The sequence below is a fragment of the Dipodomys merriami genome, unplaced genomic scaffold (genome assembly GCF_024711535.1).
Source record: "Dipodomys merriami isolate MVZ:Mamm:240054 unplaced genomic scaffold, mDipMer1.0.p SCAF_21, whole genome shotgun sequence".
Lineage (NCBI taxonomy): Eukaryota > Metazoa > Chordata > Mammalia > Rodentia > Heteromyidae > Dipodomys > Dipodomys merriami.
In genome coordinates, this window is record NW_027203493.1 from 27,961,175 (window position 1) to 27,967,174 (window position 6,000).

A 6,000-nucleotide genomic window follows, 5' to 3' on the forward strand; every position below is an offset into this window, starting at 1 on the left:
AAAAACAAAACAAAAAACCTCATCTGTGTCCAAGTGAATGTGAAGTCATGAAAACAGCTGAAATAGAGATAGAAGAAAGAAATCTAGAGCAATAAATGTGATGACAAAAAAATTAATCTAAACCAGCTTTAAAGCAAATTCCCTCAAACTTGTCCTTCTCAAGTGATTAGTGTTCCTGCAGATAAAGAATCAAGAGATTGTCAGAACTTAAAGCAGATAATCTTTCTGAACAATCCTATTAATTACAGAAAAGAGTGTGGGCTGACTGCAGATTCTTTACGGTATTTATCATTAGTAGTTTTCAAATCTTCAGTGTCTAAAATAAATTTTTAAAAAATGTGTAATTATTTTAGGTTGAAAAAATATCAGTTTCCACCTTTACAGAGGCGGTTTTATATACCAATATTCTACTAAGTGAACTGTAATCAATAACTTGCTCAATTGGATTGGTAGCTAAAATGGGGACTTACCAGGCTTGTCAACATTTTGTAGAAAAAATTAAGTACGGAATATATTTTACTTTTAGTCATTAATAGCATTTTTGAAAAATATTGTATGCAGATGGTTCCTAGTTTACAATGATTTAACTTAGAACTTTTCAACTTTATCATGGTGTAGAAGCCATACATTCATAAGAAACTGGGCTCTGAATTTTGATCTTTTTCTGAGCTAATTATATGAAGTAACCCTGAGTAGTGGCAGCAAGCCTCTGCTATTAGTCAGAAATGGAATCCATAGAGTAAACAACTGGTATTCCCCAGTATTTTGTGTTGTTTAACTACAGTATGGAGTGGATTAGATAGGTCAGAAAAATTAAGTGCTCTTTCAACTTATTTTTACCAGGGTTTAACCTCTTTATAAATTGGAGGGTATATGTATATTTGATTGTTTTTAAATATTATGTGGTTTTTGCATATACACAAAACACTCATCATACGTTGTCTAACAAAATATTCTCTAGATATGAATCTTCTAAATATTATCTTGAATAAAACATTTTTCTATAAATTATTATGGATTAAAATCTTTCTGGAATGTTATAACATCACTACCCAATTCTAAGAGTAGTATGAATATTCAATCTTCCTGTTTCACAGACTCAGCCATTCACCAAGGATGCAATAATGCCTATAGACATGATCAAATGTGTGGGTCTATACCTCTTAAAGTTAATAGCACAGAATATTATGCTTTTCATGTTCTAGTTTTTATGGTTCTTGGTCTCTGATTTTGATACAGTTTCTACCTGCTTTGTCTCTCCATTCTCATGATCAATGTCTCCATTATGAACTAGAAAAACTACATGATTCCAGGAGAATTCCCATCATCAAACCTACTTTTATGAAACATTCTAAGGTAGTGTATTTCTGTCTGATTAACTGATGAGTGCTTCCTTCCATAAACTGGCCTATAAACTGGTAATTCATGTTTCCTTTGGCAATTAATGTTCTTCCTCACTGTCCATACAAACTCAAACTTGTTGATATTGGAAATCTGGGCCCAAAATAAAACATCAGGAGTGCTAAATATAATTATATTACTGTATTTGATTTAAAAAGTAAAGTCATTTCTACGGAGAAATTCTAGAAACTATTTCATATCCTAGATACTCCAGGGGAAAGACTAGACTTAGAAGATGTAAGGAATAATTTTGGTTGATATCTATTTCAAGATATTACAAGATATAAGATAATATTACAAGATAGTTATTAGTAGCTCCCTTTTGAGGTAGCTACTTTCAGAAAGCTTAAGGAGCCCACCTCTACTACACTGTAAGTGTGTAGGGCTAGCACATTAATGTAGATGTGCCTGGCATGAAGGTTTGCATTTATTATGCCATATCCCACTCCAGAACTCTGACACATGTTTTCAAATGGTGGAGAAATAGACTAATTCCAGATAGTTCATGACAAATGAGAACAGCACTTGACAGTATTAATCCCAAGGTGTGACAGCTATTGTTGCTATTTCAGGCTTTCTATGTGCTAATTTTTTGTATTAATTTGATTAAGCCAGAAGATCTCTTTTATGTTATGGTTGTGATTGTGAGTTGGTTCAAAGAGGAATTTGCACAAGACATTACGATGAAGCAGCTGCCATTACTCTGTGAAGGTCATGATTTGATACAGATAGACACAAAGTCACTGTCCTGCACTTCTGGTCATCTCCTCTTTCTGATAGCCAATTGTGCTGATAAGCAGTGGATCTAGCTTAACACCAGGATTATTTCTTTACCAACAACCAATTTTTTGAGGTTCCTTTTGGTGGTTAGGTGAGCATGGCTTCTCAGATTGGTTGGTTGGTGACACCTCCTCTAATTACCTCAGTTTCATTTCCCTCGCTCCTCTCATAATAATGTAAGATCTAATTCCTGTAAGAAACCCCTTACTTCATAACTCATAACAGTTCTGTTTTCCAAGTGACACTTTTGAGGGAAAAAATGGAGAGCAGGATCCAGAAATAACTAGGGGCTATCCACTTCCTAGTGCCCAGTGAATAGTATATGCCAGTAAGTCAGCACTTGATGCAAGCCGTGAATTGTTTGCCAATGTTTTTTGAAGATTCAAATCCAGAAGCTGAAATATTCTGAGATCAAAGTACTATTCACAAATGCATCGCAGGGAACTTGACCATTGCCCATGGCAGCTTTCTGACCTAGAATATCTGTAATGCCAGGAGATTCTGGGTACTAAACCTTACTGGACTCAGCTTACTAAGGCAGAAAAATGAATGGCCTAGGAGTTGAAGTCTAGATTTTAGTCCCAGCTTAGATTCCCTATGGAAGACACTTCATTTTCTCAAAGAGATGATCTCTGAAGTCCCTTAGAAATACATTCTCATAAGTAGCTAATTCAAACTCACTAGTTATTCAGAGCATGTAAGCAGAAGCAGAAACAAAATTTTTACAAATATGTGGGAAAAGGCTAATCCTAGGGATGAAAAGAGGCTCTAATAAAAGTACTAATCCTCACATTTCATACATAAGATATTCTTTTTGGCTAATTCCACATAAAGAAGATTTAAACCTATTACTTTTTTGCTTGAGGTTGTTAATCCATGGAACTAATTTTAGAGGTTCATTTTATCCATTGAGATAATCTATATGATCTAGAGTGTCAAATGAAAATTTGAGGAAAGTGTATAGACTGATGCTTTGTTAATCAAAACTTTAAGGTTAAATTACTCTGAATTATATAGAGCCTCAAGATCTCAGATTTAAAAGGCTATTGGAGGTCATCTCATCTAAAGGTTTACAAACTTCTAAGTTCATTCCTAACTTTGAGCTCCTAAACCAATGCAAGGCTGGTTGTGTCAGAAGCATCATCATCTAACAGATTCTTGATTTTCCCATTGAGGGAAGGGCTTTGAATTTGTATTTTTAAAAGATTCCTAGGTAATTCCATATGTTGCTAAGTTTGTGGAATAATCTAGTAGAATCTTCATTCTTCCATTTAATTGGTATTCTTCTGATGCTGATCAAGATAGAGGAAGCCCATTACAATGTATTTATTTCTTCTTATTGATTATAATAAAATCGCTAGATCAAATACAAAAGCAATTACCTGAGAGAAAAGAATAACTAGTATGGTGGAGCACTCACTGGGATTTTCTTTAACTCTTGGCTTTGATTTTGGAACCACCACCCTTAGAAGGTAAAACATGACTTGTAGTATGGACCCAATCAGGTTCATCACCTGCTAAAATAAGCAAAAAAATTACATTCACTAGAGGATTTTAACTGTTACACAGACTCATAATAATCACATTTTAGTATACAAAGTGAAATTACTTTTGACATAAGAAAGAAAAGCAGGAGAAGAAAATTTTCCCAATCCTGAAGTTGGAAGACAATCCAAACTGGAGATAGGCCTGGTGTTAGAATTACAAAAATAAATAAAGTGACTATTAAAATTAATGTTCTATGAAGTAAAAATTAACACTTTTGAAGTGAATGGAAATACAGAAATTTTCACTCAAATGATAAAACTATTAAAAATGACATAATTGAAATTTAATATCTTAAAAATATAGTATCTTGCCAGGTGCCAGTGGGTCATGTCTGTAATCCTAGCTACTCAGGAGGTTGAGATCTGAGATCAAAGCCAGCCTGGACAGGAAAGTCCGTGAAACTCTTATCACTAATAAACTACTAGCACTGTGACTCAAATTGTAGAGTACTTGCCTTGAGCTGAGAGCTGAGGGACAGTGCCCAGGCCCAGAATTCAAGCCCCATGACCCTCCCCCCCACAAAAAAAGAAAACATAAGAAAAAAAACTTTGCTACTTTGGATTATGCAGTAAAAAATATATATACAATTCCAAAAGCATGATTCATAGGAGAAAATATTGCTAACTCAGCTTCCTTAAAATGAAAAGCCTATTCACAAAAGGCATTGTTTAGAAAATGAAAAGATAGGTCATAGAGACTAGGAAAAATGTTTGTAAACCACACACCTGGCAAAGGACTGAGTCCAGACTCTTAAAACCTCCAAACTCAATAATAAGAAGTCGTTGTTTACATGAGCAAAATATTTGAATAGTCATTATCATGGCAAATAAATACACAAAATAAACTCAATATCATTATTCATTTAAGAAATGCAAATTAGAATCACACTAAAATACTATCATACAGATGTTAACATGATTAAAATTTAAGAAACAAACTGAAAATTGACCATACTAAGTACTAGTGAGAACTTACAGCTTGTACATTGCTAGTGGGATTGTATTGTTGAAAGTCAAATGTGATACATTGTAATTAACTCATACTGGTTCCCTTGAAGATTTCTATTCATAGGTTTTTACTGCAGTAAACTATGGTTCTTTGAATCCACTTATGTGTCTTTCCAATCAGGGGACAGCAGTTTTCCCTGTGGTGGTAAATCTAGGATGGATCTTAAAAGAGTTGGTTTAAATGCGGTCATCTGTTTACTTGTTAGGATAGAATGACAACTTCCCAGGTGCTTAAATGCGGTTAGATAACCATAAGTTCTTCAAATATAATTCATCTAGTGAATACCCACACACTATGGTAGATCCATATGATCAAATTTTACTCAGCAATAAAAAGAAACACAGAGTGAATAATCCAACCATGTAGATGAATCTCAAAGTATACTAAGTGGAAGAAATCTGACTTCAAAAGCTGGACAGTGTATAATTTTCTTTATATGACAGTTTGGGAAAAGACAAAATATGATGATGAAGAACCAGAGATTAGGCATGATAGTGGATATGACTATAAAGGCAACTATTTCAATTTGGGGGGGGCACTGTTTCTCTCTCTCTCCCTTTCCCTCTCCCTCACCCTCTCTTCCTTCCCCCCTCCCCCCCCTCTCTTGGTCCATTGTGGGGCTTGAACTCTGCGCCTGGGAGCTGTCCCTCAGCTCTTTAGCTCAAGGCACCTGAGCCACAGCATCACTTCTGGTTTTCTGGTGGTTAATTGGAGATAAGAGTCTCATGGACTTTCTTGCGCTGGCTGGCTTTGAACCGTGATCCTCAGGAGTGAGCCACCAGCACCCAACTAGGGCGATGTTCTCTATTTTGATTGTGGTGGTAGTTACATGAGTCTATATGCATTTGCTAAATGTATGTGTTTGTATAAGAGTACATATACTTCAAAGTGTTTTTCAAAATTTCTATTATTATACTTTCAGACTTTACAAAGTTGGCTATAGTGAGAAATTCACAGTTTTTAGAGACAACTGATCCATTAAGACAAAACTTCCTGATCTCTCCACTGGATAGACTTTATGTTGCCAGGACATCAATCATTTAGGTCCCCAACCAAGTAAGAACTATTGTACTGTTTTTTTCCCATTGAGAGCTAAAAATTATTTTATTATTTTTTTTGGGGGTCCGGTCGTGGGGCCTGAACTCTGGGCCTGGGCGCTGTCCCTCAGCTCTTCAGCTCAAGGCTAGTGCTCTACCACTTGAGCCACAGCGCCACTTCCGGCTTTTTTTGTTTTTGCTTATGTGGTGCTGAGGAATCGAACCC